This window comes from Catharus ustulatus, chromosome 3 (assembly GCF_009819885.2).
Source record: "Catharus ustulatus isolate bCatUst1 chromosome 3, bCatUst1.pri.v2, whole genome shotgun sequence".
NCBI classification, from domain to species: domain Eukaryota; kingdom Metazoa; phylum Chordata; class Aves; order Passeriformes; family Turdidae; genus Catharus; species Catharus ustulatus.
The window spans coordinates 35,108,754-35,124,135 of NC_046223.1; the positions used below are offsets into that span (position 1 = coordinate 35,108,754).

Genomic DNA, 15,382 nt, shown 5'->3' on the forward strand with positions numbered 1-15,382 from the left:
TTAATAGAAACAGGCTTGGATAAGTCTCACAAATGTTTGTGGCATGACTGGCAGCATTAAAAATGAGGCAGATTCAACATTTTCCTTCCTGAAACCAGAGAATAAAAACCTTTTTGTCCCAGATTTCTAAAACCCTGTAGCAGCTCCCTGGTCCTGCAGAATCCCAGCTGGCACCTGGAAGCCAGGAAATACAAGTTTGTGTAAGTCTGGACCTAGCACCCCCACAAAGAACAACTCAATTAGAAAAGCTAAAGAAAGCCAGGAGCTGACTTCTGCAAGCAGAGGAACTGGCAGGGATGGCAGCGTGGCAAACATTCTGTGGCACCAGCAGCTGATGTCTGTGCTCCAACACCTTGGACACTACACCTCTGATTAGAAGAAAGTTGTCACTATTAAGAGTAAAATATATGTATTTCATCCTAAAATCTTGATACTGGGTACATTCAAGTTCAGAGTTGTAGAAAAGTAGCTCTCTGTAACTTCCTTTGAATAAATCTTTTTATCTTTTAATTTTCCTTTCCTCCACTGCTTTTTCATACAGAAAGAAGTATTTGCTTAATACAGAAAATATAAATCAGTCTTTTCATTCCAAGATTCTGGCAGTTGGGTAGGAATGAAGGCACCCAATGTCTGAAACAGGAAAAGAATCTGAAGGATTGGCCAGCTATAAATCAGGGAAAGGAACCCAGGGTGGGCTCTGGCATTTCACACTTAGCAGACAGCACATTTATGTGAAGAGAATGAACTTTCTTAATGTGGCTGGGGTGGTCCATCCTACCTCTGACTCTGCTGTGGATGGGGCCAGGGGTTAATGCTGCATTAAGACAGTGCAGCATTTAACATGATTTCTGCCACACAGACAGAAAGAGAAAATTGAAACAAATAATTTTAATACCTTCTAGTCATTAAACAGACCATAAAGCAGCATGCTTTACAGTTTCTGGCTTAGGGTTACTATGCACATTTCAGTAATAAGTCATGCTATATGCAAAAGCCAAATTTATAAATCAAATCTTAGCAGTGTTAACTAATATAAGAAATTATAACTATTAAAAGCTCAGGGAACTGCTGGAAAAACCAGACTTACGGTTACAGTTATATTTTAAATATTTATATATGGTATTTAAGTACGACAGACTCTGACTGGAAGTTAGGCAATGAGGAGACAAACAGAATAAAAAATATTTATAACATTGTTAAAGAAAATCATTGCAATCTAACCCAAATTCAACAAAAAACTTACTTTTTCACAAAAAATTTTTTGTCACATAAGCTCTATTGGAAGTTAAATTGAAAATATTCAGATGCTTTAGATATTCCTAGTTTTACTAATTTAATATTTTCTGCAACTGACTCCAAAATTCCTTATTTTATAATTTCCAGTTATAATTCTCGCAGAGCAATCACACTAGCTCCATTTTTTTGTTCTTGGCATATAACCTTCACTTCAATGGTGTTCTAAAGTGAATTTTTTTCTAGGAGATGTTAAAGATTTTTTTTTTCTTTAAATAAGCAATCCACATAAATAAAGCATCTTCTCTTAAAGTTTAAATATAACTAGGAGCTTTTAAGAGGCAAGGAAGTACTCAGGTTCCTTTTTTTGACTCATCTATATCTGTAAGTTTAAACCATATTAAACATAGCTATATTATTTAGCACTGATGTTTGTTTGTCTGAAACCATCAATTAACATTAATCTTGTTCAGCTACTCTACAGTGGATCAATCCCTCATTTCAATTTAACTTTATAAAGGAGTGGAACTCAAGCTTGCAATAGAATTACACAAGATAGTATCTCCTTGCCATAAATACAGTGAGGGCTAGAAACAACCCACAACAGCTGATAAATGTCTCTTAATGTTAAGCTTTCTTCCCTCCTGCCTTGTATTGCCCAGCCATAAGAAAGGATGGTGTTAATAGTGTTTTATTAAAACATACAGGAACTCACAAATGCACAGCAACAGTTGCAGCACAACACTATCTAAATGGAAAGAGCAGTCCAGCAATAAAAGAGGAAATAAGAGTTGCTGAAATGTTTGCAATGGCAGCCTCCCTCAGGATTACAGATCAGGTTGCTCAGCAGGACTGCACAGTCTCACCATCCTGAGAGGGTCTGGGCTTCCTGGTGTGACTTAGAGCAGACACAGCTTGTGATGAGTACAAGCTATCCTGTGATGCTATTTTATCTTTTTCAATTTATCTAGGATGATGGCATGACATTTATTCTTAATTAATAAATAAGATTTTCTATTATACAAGCAGAATACTTCTTTAAGCAAGTTCTTCAACTACAAAACACCAAAAGTTTTTATATATAAAAGACTTGTGTCTGTTTATGAACAGCTGTCCCTGAATCTGCACTACTGTACAGCAGTCCAGAAGGAAAAAATATTTCCTAAAACAAATAAATAGAAGTGACTAACAAAATCATCTACATAAAATGACTGGAATATACTGGTATGATTATATTGTCTTTTTCAAGAAAAGAGAGTCCCTGTCAATCAATTCAAGATGACACTCCTCTATCATGGTGCTCATGTCCATGTCACTACACTTTTTACTATATAAAAGATAATGCTTTTCAGATCATAAAATCACAGAATAGTTAGAGTTGGAAGGAACCTCTCATCCAGTCCAACTCCCCTGCCAATGCAAGGTTGTCTAGAGCAGATTATACATGTCCAGGTGGGTTTTGAATGTCTCCAGACAGGGAGATTCCACCACATCACTGGGCAGCCTGTTCCAGAGCTCTGCCACCTTCCCTGCAAAAGTTATTCGTCATGTTGAGGTGAAACTTCCTGTGTTCTAGTTTATGGCCATTGCTCCTTGAGCATCACAAACGAGATGTTACAAAATACTGCACTCAGACCTTGGCAATTTTAGTCGGAGCCATACAGTACTGCAGTAGCAATCAAATCTCAATGCTGTCAAGGAGATGACTAAAATTTAAAATGTCATTCATACACCTTAGCAATGCTACTTTGTCAACAGCCTAGAACAAATAACCAGGGACAGAGCTCTTGTTACAACCAACAAAGAACAAACAGGACATTCACTAATAGCACAAGGTATTAGTGAATATACTCTGCCATAAAATATTAAATGTCTCATTTTGATTGTCTCTCTCCTTCATGCTCTCATGCTTGCTCTAAACAAAAGCAGTTCACAAGAATTGCTCGCCTTCCCTAAACTCTATAGCCTATAGCCCAGATTTCCTGGTGGGGGGTACAAGATCTTAACAGAGTGCTACAAGTGCATGAAAAGCTGAATATTGAGTGGAAAGAAGAAAACTAAATAAAGGTTTCTGACTTAACTGCTTGTATTTCATGTAGAGACACAACACCATTGACCAGGTGATCAATGGATTTTTGCTGCTGTTGTAGAGTGACAGGATCCCATTGAGCTGCAATGCTCAGAGTCTCTGCTTCTCCAGAAAATTATCTTTTTAGGTCTAAGGCTTCTCAACACCTTCTGAAGCGAAATGTGACTCCCATGTCTCCTCCACGTATCTTCTATTCTGAATATCTAAAAGCAGAGAAATTACCATGTGCAAGAGCTCTTGAATGAACTGAGAACAGCAAGTCAGAAGTCAATACCTCATCAGAAAAAGAAGAATAAGAAGAAGGGTCTGCATTCAAAACCTGGATGGAATCCTTACTTCTCTCTAAATTAGTCCTTCACACCTCCTGCCTACTGATAGCAGGTGCAATTTCCCATCTCCATGGTGGCTGTGAGCCCCCAGCCACAGCCCTTCAGGCCAGCCAGCTCCACAGTGCTCCTAAAGCCATTCTTGGGGGACCTCTTTCCTAAATGAGCCACAACCTACAGTGACATTAATAGCACCCAACTAACTAGGTTGATGTGACACATTGTTCATCTAATCCAAGTGTTCCCTTCATACCTGAAAGCAGATCTTTCCCTTCATTTCTAAGCCAAACTGTAATCCCACCAAAAGCAAAACCCCAACCCATGTTTCTCCCACTCACTTCCTACTCTGAATAAGTAGCAGCAGCCAGAAAGAATGCCACACACAAGAACACACAAATGGAATGTAACCCCAATACACACTTAGAAACTGCTGCAAGGAAATTATATAAGAGTTACTACAACCACTGCAGATGTACCAAAGCCAAGCTGGCCTCTGCAGGCAGAGCTGACTACACACTTTTGGAAGCACCCTGCTCATCACCAGACCTTTTAGTCAGAAAACGTGCTTTCTTGGAGCAGCTATTTTCTTAAGTCTAATCAAATATCACCACAGATATATGATATATGTGGGGAGTGTTTATCTTTTAGCTGTCTGTCACACCTGTTAACTCTCCTAGAAACTGCTGTGTGTGTCAGCAGGCTGTGCATGTGGTTGGTATGCAGCCCGAACTTCAGGGCCTGTCCAGTATAATAACAACTGGCTTTAGAGCATCTAGCTTTGCACAAATACCACACTGGAGCTATGGGAAATCTATCACCATCCAGGGAATATGAAAGTAAGCAACATTGATCCTTAGTCAACTTGGTGCTCAACTCTTGAATGAGCAATATCCATCAGGAAGCTCTTATTGACAACAAAGCAGACAGTCACCATGCCCAAAACCACCTTAGGATTTGCCCTAGAGATCTCACAGCAACATGATTTTCTGGGGTTTGCCAGATACTAGAGCTCAGAGTATTTTATAGCATTGCAAGATACTGATAACTTTGATAATCCTGGTACTGCATATTCAGGCTATTGTTACAGTACAATATATCATAAATTACAAGACAGATAATATATTGGTAACTGTCATTTACTAGCCACCGTGGCATTTTGTATTTTGGTTAGGTGCAAAAAGCACTGTTTATCACTATGCTTTATCATAAACTAAACTCCTTTTCCAACCAAAGGCAGATATAGACGGAAGAAAAAAGGAGCAGATGATTTTGTGTTGGCAAAACCATTGTACCATTGAGCTACAGTCAGCACAGCATCTTGGAATAAGAGTGATATGCAGCATCAAATGAAAATGTGTCAAATGCAAAGTGACAAAGCCATTTTTAACATCAGAAAACTGAAAAATTAAATTAATGGTGAAAAATACGAAACCAATTTTTTAAACCAGTTTCAAAGGGCACCAATGAAACTAAAACCTCCCGTTTCAACCTCTATACTATGCAAAATGGTAGCAATAAAGAAAAAAAGAGAGAACAGAATTAATGTAGGCAGAGATTAATATGATGCGTTTACATAGTTCTCCTAGAAAGAATGACACCTCACAAATCTACCAGACTTCTTCAAAAAAAATAGTTAACCTATGGACTGGATGACTATAATTTAGCCTTCAGCCTACCTGAATTTCCAAAAAAGGCTTTTACAAAACTCTTCACTTAAACGTCTCCCTTCAAGAACGTGAAACTTCATCAAATAAGAGAAAATAACTTGAAACAGGGTTTTAAGTAGCTAAAAACTAGAAAACTACTGTAAAAATGGTTGCTTTTCAGATAGGGGAACATCCTGTGGAGTCTCACATGCATCTGTGCTTAAAACTACACTGTGCAAATGGAGGCGAGCTCACAAAGCCTAATGACAATATAAAATTAGTCAGAATAATTAAGTCCTATGCTGATCCCAAAGACCCGTGAAAGTTCCATAATGAGCAACTGAAAAATAAACTAGCAGATGACATTGAACTCTGATAAACAAGAGCAACACACTTATAAAAAATAACCTCAACAACACAGACACCATACAGTGTTTTAGAGTCCAAATCTGGACACTCATCAGAACAGATATTTTCGTGTCTTTAAGTCCTCTTAAAATATCATCAGTTGAAAGCCAAGCAGCAGTGAAAATGGCAAAAAATATGGTAGGTGCTATAAGAAATAGAACAGACAAAACCAGGAAAATGTCATTGCAACAAGTAACTTCATAGAGCATCCAGTTCTCTAGCACAGCATGCATCTGTGGCCACCCGATTTCAGAGGGAATGTAACAGAACTGGAAACATTACAGAGAAGAGTAATGCTGTGCATGGAAGTTATACAGCTATTTCTCTATTGAGAGAAGCTCAAAAAGCCATCTTACAGATGAGAAAAATTTTACATGGAATGGAGACCATGAACAAATACTCATTTTCTCACATATGAGAAATAGGAAGCAGAATAGAAATAGGCCTGTCAGTCTCACTTCAATGCCAAGTAAAAAAATGGAAAAGATTATTCTGGGAGATACTGAAAAACATCTAGAAGACAACACAGTCATCAGTCACAGCCAGCATGGCTTCATGAGAGGAATGTCCTGCTTGTTGAACCTAACCTCCTTCTACAACAGGGCAATGCACCCAGCTGATCAAGGAAAGCCAGCAGATATAATCTTTTTGGACTTCAGCAAAACTTAGGACACTGTCTCTCACAATATCCTTCTGGACAAAATGCCCAGCACACAGATGAATAAACACAGCATGCAATGGGCAAGCAACTGTTGCAGTTGTCAGAATGGACACAACTGGCACCATCACTAGTCTCTTACTGAAAACTTTTTGTGCCTTCTCTCAGTGGACTTCCCTCCAGCACAGCACTAACTCTTTCCCTCTGCATGACTGGCTAAACCCCAGCCTGTCCATTTCATGGCTGCCTAATGCTCTCTGCCCCTCACACAGCATCTTCTTACCTTGTCTGTCCCTTGTACAACTGCCTGTCCCCTCCTCCTCACAGCACAGCAGCAGACTCCATCCCAAACTGCAGCAGACTCAAACTCCAACTGCCTGATGGCAGTTTTATAACACCCATCCTCACAGGACAGGCAAGGCTTTTTCCACTCCTCAGTAATCAGTACAGCTGTAATTCTTTGAGGAAAATTGCCTTCAGCACTATCTTTACAAACCATCTTCCCACAAGCAACTGGCTCACAGGTCAGGCACAAAGGGTTACAGGATTACAATGGGCTGACATCAGACTGGTGACCTGTCACTAGTGGGTTCCACAGGGCTCCATCCTTGGTCCTGTGCTCTTCAACATCTTCATTAACAACTTGGATACAGCAATCTGAAGGTACTAAGCTTAATGATGACACTAAATTGGGAGGAGCTGTCAACTTCCTCAAGAGCAAAGACATCCTGCAGCTCTCCTGATAAATTAGACAGATGGGAAATCACAAATCATAAGATGTTTAACAGGGGGAAATGCCAGATTCTGTACCTAGGATAGGATGACCCTGGTTGTGTGTATAGACAGACTAAGAAATGAGAGGCTGGAGAGCAGCACTTGGGAAAGGGACCTGGGTGTGCTGGCTGATGGCAAGTTGACACTGAGACAACAGTGTGCCCTGGCCTCTGTGTCCTGGGGTGCATCAGGCACAGCACGGTCAGCTGGTCAAGAGAGAGGATTGTCCTGCTCTGCTCTGTGCTGGGGCAGCCTCACCTCCAGTGCCAGGGGCAGTTCTGGGTGCCACAATATAGGAAAGACACTAAGCAATTAGAGAACATCTAAAGCAGGGCAACCAAGATGGTGAAGGGCCTTGCCGGGAAGCTCTGTGAGGAGTGGGTGAGGTCACTTGTTCCATTCAGCCTGGAGGAGACTGAAGGGAGCCTTCAGTGCAGTTGACAATTTTCTTGTGAGAGGAAGCGAAGGTATAGGTACAGATTTCTTCATTCCTGTCACTAGTGACAGAACTCAAGGAAACAGCATGAAGATGAGTTAGAAGAGGTTTAGGTTGAATATCAGGAAAAGGCTTTTCTCCCAAAGGGTGGTGGGGCTGTGACAGGCTCCACAGGGAAGTGGTCACAGCACCAAGCATGACAAGAAGCACTTGGACAATGCTCCCAGGCACATGGTGTGATCCTTGGGGTGTCCTGTGCAGGACCAGGAGTTGGATTCAATGATCCTTGTGGGTCCCTTCCAACTCAGCATATTCTATTCTACTCTACACTTGACAACAACAGAATTTTGACAATGAATTAAACTCCAGAGTTAGAGTGTATTTCTGTAGGATGCTGTAGAAAACAAAAATGGAAATTATTTTTTAAGTGGAAAAAAGTCAATTTAGACCTCAAGTACAGTAATTTCACGATTATAAGCCGCACCATTTTGACTAAAATTTTGGTCCAAACCCGGCAGTGCGGCTTATAATCAGGTGCGGCTTATATATGGACAAAGAACAAAAAGTTGCTGTTTTAGTTTGGAGGACAGGTGGCTGCTGAGAAAGGCAGGAACTTCTCTTTGAAATGGAGAATGTAAACCCCCTCCCTCCAAATTATTAGAATTTTGAAATCAAGGGGCTTTCAGGCAAAAATATGGAAATTAGGAATAACAGTTCTTTTCTAGGGAAATTAAAATAGAAATACAGTACTACAAAGAAACAAACTCCAACCCCTGACAAAGTCAGAGTACAACCTGACACCCCGTCAGGCAGGGTGTTGGCAGCAGTCCCATTAAATGGTGACTGCATCCTCCTGCAGTGACAGATGTGATTCAGTTGGAGCAGTGCTCCTGCAGAAGGTGCAGTTTCCCTCCAGAGGTCCAGTGGTGATGTGGAGAAATCCGGTTTTCCTCTGGAGTCCAGTGGAGAAAGGGGCTCCCTTAGTGTCCCAAAACCTCTGTTTTTATCTTGGTAAGAAATGTTGGGCTCTTCCCCCAGGCTGGAGCAACTTCCAATGGGATGCAGTAATTTTATCAGTCACACAGTGGGACTCAATGGGCCATTAGCAGAAAATGACTCGCTAGAGGAAGGATGGGTTGTGAAAAGATAAAGAACAATGCCCTGCCTGGTTTCAATGGATGGCCCATTAGCAGATTATCTGCCATTGAGATAAGGATCACTGTCCCCACCCTCAACAGATGGTGATAGAATAGATACCTTTTTATCACACTCTGTATTGTAACGTGTGGCTTATAATCAGGTGCGACTTAAATATGGACAAAAAACCAAAAAGTTGCTGAAACCCAGAAGTGCGGCTTATATTCAGTGCGGCTTATAATCGTGAAATTACTGTAAATCCATATTCAACTTCTTGGAAATATTTAAACTACAGCATACTGCGTCTTGGAAAGTTACCTGAGAAGGAAGGCAATTTTCTATTTGTACTTAATTATTTATTTCTGGTTACTATCAGACAAATGAGTGGGCTAGGTGGATTTTGTCTTGACCTAGCACAGCTGTTGTTCTGTTCTGATTGCCCCACCCTTGTCCCAGTGAATCCCACCCTGCTGATATTCTACTTCAGGGCAGAGAAAGAGAGAACTTATCAGCTTTCTTGCTTTGACCTCTGCTCTTTCATCTCACCAGTGGCTTCCTAAAAGGGCACAGGAAAATCCCTCTGTAAATCACAGAGATGAACCCTAAGGAAGATTAATAAATCCCCACACTGTGCTCTGACCTGTTTCATGTATCTCTAAGCTGCTGCTCTCAGTTTACTTTATAATACAAGTGCCATCACTACTGGCATTAACTACCACCTTTGCTGACACTTGCAGACAGGACCCACAATTCATGGCCACAAATGGCAGTCTCCATGAAGAAATTCAGAAAATTGTGCTTGTCTCTCTCCAAACATCCAGAGCTCAGAGACACAAGTATGCTGGATGTTGGAGGATTGATTCTCTCAATGAAAGCAGAACCGCTCTCACCTCATTTTTGTGTATCAGTGTGGTTTAAAAAATTTCAATCAAATCATTGGACACCAACTCCTCTTTGAAAAAGGTAAAGTAGCTGTAAAATGAGAGGACACTTGAGAATTAGTCCAGTCCCACAGTTATCATAGCATACATGAATAGCATTTCAATTGCAGAGCTGGCACACAAAAAGAAGTAAAAAAATGAAAAAGAAAGGCTACAAAATACAAAGAAGAAGAAACTCCACATATTTGCCTGCATTTTCTATAATTTATGCATGAGGAAGGTAGGTGCTTTACCATACCATCTACTGAAGAACAAACAAGGGGCAAAGTGACAGAAGCAGATGTGAGAGCAGAAAAGTTCTTTGCAATACCTTATGGTAGGCTCTGTCTAGCATGCAAGCCCAAGCTCTTTGCCTCTTGTTTCTAACCAAGTTTACCTCCTTGCCATTCTGCACAATGCTGTCATTCTCCTGATTACACAAATGCTTAGTCCAAGCATAACCACCTTTTAAGGTATCCTTCACATTATATTTACAAATTATCACTTATAATGACACAACTTTTCAAAAAGTTTAGTCGCACACAAAGAATAGAAACCACATTATTTTAAAGTAATTTTGTAAATTTATAGTACTCATGTAAGATTTACATAATAACTTACAAAAACTCTACAGGACGTGGTGTTATCAAAGGAAGCCAAGTATTTGTATCGCCCCTGTAGAAGGTGGCTGTCTTTCCATATCACAGCAGGATGGCAATGAAAAAAACAGGAGTCTAACCAGGGCACCAGGGAAAGCAGCAGCACTAACAAAAGACTTAGGATGACTTTCCCTTTAACATCACCAGTAGAAACTTCAGTAGAAACTACATCATTGATTACAACTCAAGTTGGAAAACTGCTATATTTGATATTTAGAAAAAGGGTCTGAAGTGATACACTGATGAAGTTTCAATCAGTCACATGAAAAAAGCAATTATGTGATAACTACCCTGAAATAGCTAACACACAGTCAATAATATCATATTAAAAATAAGCAAAAATCATAAACAATATAATTTAGAAATATGAAATCAATTTGACACTTAAATTTTTTTTTAATACTGAAAATCATTTGTCTCTTTGGAACAAATGGATAATATTTTCATCTTCTGTGTATCTTAGCATTCTAATTTATAAATTATTCTAAAATGCATGGACCTAAGCAGTATCTCAAATATAAGGTTTTAAAGCACATTCTTGTTAGTAATCCATCATTTAATGTTGAGATAGTAAATAAATCTGGTTGCAGAAAGAGTTTCTATTTCTCCCATCAAAGCTATATAATCTTCAAACAAAGACATTCACTAAATTGAGGAAGGTCATCAACCTGCATTTTAATAAATGTTAACAATCTAAGAAGCTATGAAAATATAAAAAAAAACCAATCAGGAAAATTTCATCATACTGAGAAGAAACAATAGTTAAAAAATGAGTTAGGTAACATATGAGTTGACCTTTGGAAATACAAGCAAATGATCCCTTTCCCTCTTCACAGGTTATATACTAGTTTTCTTCTCCAGAAACTGCAGCAGAAATTAAATCTATAAAAGAACCTAATTAATGACACAAACAGCAGCAATATTTTTTACAGCTGTCACTTAAAAGGAAAGTTATTGGCTGTGGATACATGCCTCCAATCTAAAAGGTTAATGGGGCACTGCACACTTATACCATTGAGCTGTGCTTTGAATCACTGAAAGTATACCTGTGCATTTGTGCTTATCTGCTTTTTCCTTGGAAGTAAACTGATCTATGATTTGCAAAAAGTATTTTCTGGGTTCAGTAAATAGCAGAAAAAGGAGGTGAAACATGCAAATGAAACTACAACATGGCTATTAATGCCACTCAGAAAATTCAGAAAAATATTCCACTTTCAGACAGTTTTGCTAGGAGATCCTTTTCTTAGTCTGTCTTTTTTCAACTACCAGAAATATCAACAACAAAGCAGAATCTTCTGCTTTTTCACAGTTCTTCTCTCCCTGCAGCTTATTCTTCATCTAAATTCACAACTGTAGATTGGGATATCACTATTAATTGCTTCAGAGACCATGAAATGTCAAAAAGTAGGTGGTTTTGAACTGATGCAGGAAATTAAGCATGGGAAACAGCAATTCCTCAAGTCCAAATTCATTAACTGATATTGTTTAAAGCAATTCTCTTTCTTCTGTTTTCTAAGTTTTAAAAATTAATATGCAACACAGTAATTGTATGTGGGGAATTATAGTTGGGAGGCTAAATTTTTCCCATTTTATTTACCTACTTCAAACTTTGAAGCTGAGAAGGAGGAAGGTGGCAGCTTTATTATCTTTCCTATTTTTTAGCTCTCACACACCATTCACCACTGAAACTAGCCAACAGATTTGGTGCACAGTGAATTCTGTCTGTTTTTCAATTTTGATTTGATTGGCTGTAGAAGGAGGCACAGCAGTCCCTTTTCAGATCACACCACACATGCTTTTTATATCCCTTTATGAGTAAACTAGAACAAGGGAAAAAAGTGGAAATGGATAAAATAAAAATGGCAGAAGCAGAGAATACAATAAGGCACTTCAGAGCATATTGTATTAACTACAAAAGCAAAAGCAAAATATAATCTATGTTGATGAATGCAAAATAAGTGAGAAAGATGACCATCCAAATTATTAACTCAAGAAATTCAGAGAGAAATTATAAAGAAAAAAAATCAGCTCATCAGCAGTTGTGGTTAAAAAACAACAAAGATGAATAAGGAATAGTATGGCAACGCATGTGGATTAAAATATGAAGGATATCACTGAATTATTGGATTAAAGAGGAGAGCGAAGAAAATCATATTAAATAATATGAATGAAAACCAAATCATGGCTCTTACCTTTGGAAATAAAACCTAAATGCACATGACATTGTGAATAGTGTAGAAACCAGTCGTGAACTACTCATAATGTAAGAATTATAAAATTGTAGAGAACACTCAAAAGACAGTCCATTCAAAATGGATAAATCAAGTACTCTTCCCAAGTTACAAGTTCAAAACTCACTTTCACCAAAAAGTAAGTGAAAAAATCTTAACATATTTCAAGGCAGGGATGGATACTCTGGCATTTGTCAGTAATAACATTACGATTTCACATTTATTTCTACAAGACATTTTAATCTTCCTCAAATCAATTGCTTGTGAAAGTAAGTTCAAATATCTGCCTGTTAAACCCTTATCTATGCTTCTAACAATGTGGCTAGAGTTGATTACCTTTGAAATTTAGTGACTGCTGTAGATGGTTGCCATATCTAAGTTAATTGGCTCTTGCTATGATTCAGACACCCGTTTCCATGCTTCCTGCAGGACCTCCAACAGCTTAGAGGTAGAAAGCAAAGAAAGAGATGCCAAAAAATCTGATTTCCTACCTTTAGAAGAAGTAACAGTTTCTTCAAAATGCCTTCATAAATTTCAGAACAGCTAGATATTTTATCTGTTTCATTCTTTCAAAGCACAAACACTTTCTAAAATGTTTATTAGAGATGGCATTACAAAGATAAGTGATCAGAGAAGAAGTTGAAAGGGCGCCAGTTCATTCTGCAAAAACAGTCTGCACGCCCTGACTGCAGTTTAGGAATAGGAGCTCATTAACAGTGTTTTACCTTGAAGTGCTGGAGTTTGTTTATGGACAGCTACCATGGAGCAGTTAACAACAGCTACTTGGTTCACATATCTAAATCCTTACACTCTCCCAGCTTGAAACAACTCACTGAGGTTTGACATTCCTTGTTGGTTGAGGTTTTTTTCCTTTTCCTTCCTTTGTAAGATGAAACTCAATTTGATATTTCAGCTTCAAAAACATCATGAGAAAATGAAGATTTTTTCATTAGCTGACATACATCTCTAGTGAATTAAACTTCAATAGAAGAGTTTAATCCAGGCAACTGTACATCACCAGCATTCAAATGCACCAGTTTGAAATTAGCATTAAAATTATTTGTTAAGGTGAAGGACAAATAACTTGATCTGAATAAAAGCAGTACAATGTAGTTCATACTGATTTAGCTCATGTCAACCTTAAACAAGTCCAGATATGTTCAAGTAAGATTTTTCACTAGTTTACCTAAAGCAATTTTTAGCTAAATTGATCAAATTCTGTGCTTTTTCTATTTTTAATAAAATGACTAGAGAAGGAAAAGCTGGCACCTTCGGACTTTTCAAAATGACAATTATGATCTTAATGTAATAGTTCTGAAAGAATTCAAAAGAAAAAGAAATTCAATATTCTCTAGTGGAATATACTTGGAAAACCTATAAACAGACATAAAGCAGAGAGAGATAATGAACTTAAATGCCTTCAGTGTACTGGATCAATAATGCTTTAGTCTGTTTTCTTATTAACCAGCATACAGATCATTCTTTCTAGCAATCCCTTTGATCTGTCTCTGGTCTGCAAATGCTGCTGCATAGAAAATACTAGATTACATTATTATTATTATTATTATTATTATTATTATTATTATTATTATTATTACTATATCAGTTATATCAGTCATATCAGTTATATTTCTATTCACTTCTATGAGCTTGTTTCTCTTCTCATATATTCATATAGCTAGGTAAAGAACTGAAAAAGCCAGTGGATGGATTTCTCCTATTAATTTAATCTAATATTAGAAAGAACAAATTTATATTATCAGCAGAGTGAATGAATTGATATAATCAGTGTAGTGACACTGGCCTAAGAGAGATTCAACTTTGCTTTGTTTCTCTTTGTAGGAAATATGGACAAATGCTTAAAAACATAAGGTCATCCAAATTATTGCTAGCAACAAAACATTGTCCTATTGATTTTCCTCTGAAGACCTCCTCTAATGCAATTTAGAATATTCCTCCAACACAAAGAAATGTCATCCTTTCCCAAATGACTATACTTTTTCACCATTTAACATTTTACATACACAGAAAAACTGACACTTTTTTCTTGTCTTAGAAATAAAACTACTATAAAACTAAATGTTTAACAACATTAAGGGCCAAATGAGAAACTAAAGCTAAGAAGAACACATCACATGTACAGCTTCATATTAATGAAGTCCTTCTTCTTACCAGTTTAGCGGGGAGGGAAATAAATATATTCTTCAGAGGGCAAAAAGCTATTCAAAGCACAGATTTCTATAAAGGCTTTTTCTTTCAATAAGGACTTTACCCCAAAGGTTGTACAGCTTGCCAGCACCTCTTCTGTAGCTGCTGTACCAGGTACTATTATTTCTGTCTCACTTCTACTACACTTAGGAAGGATACGGCTGGCATTCAGAATGCATAGATAATAAAATTTATTTCATTTTAGAAGAGTCAGATTTAAATCACTAGTTTAGGCATCATCTTAAACTGGAGAGGAAAGCCAAGTCTATTCATTTGACTTCTATATATTGTACTGAGGTTGCTTAATGAGCATCAGACACCATAATAAAAGACTGTACTACAGACAATACAGATAGATAGATATGGTTCTGCATAGCAAGCGACAAAACATAGATGCTTAAACAATTAGGTCCAAAAACATCCTAAATATAGTGTAGAAAATGCACGCTGAATGTCTTCATCCATTACATATTTTTGCCTACCTTTGGCTTGACCTTAGTGAAAATACGAGCTTCTCTGACTCTCTGACTGAATAAGCTGAGTCAGAAGGGACTCACAAAGATCATCAAGTCCAAGTCCTGGTCCTGCACAGGATACCCCAAAAGTCACACCATGTGCCTGAGAGCATTGTCGAAATGTTTCTTTAACTCTATCAGG

The 15,382-nt window shown here is 38.0% G+C and overlaps 1 protein-coding gene across 5 annotated transcripts in view; it reads right to left on the reverse strand.

Annotated features, from left to right (window-relative positions):
• Nucleotides 1–15,382, reverse strand: part of SMYD3 (SET and MYND domain containing 3) — a 386,727-nt gene that overhangs the window by 266,087 nt on the left and 105,258 nt on the right. The window contains exon 1 of one of the 5 annotated variants that reach the window (XM_033056660.2): nucleotides 13,009–13,171. The exons of the other annotated variants lie outside the window; for them this stretch is intronic. The gene's annotated coding sequence lies outside the window, so the exon portion shown is untranslated. Of the gene's footprint in view, nucleotides 1–13,008; nucleotides 13,172–15,382 lie in introns of those variants that run through there. 5 annotated transcript variants of the gene reach the window in all.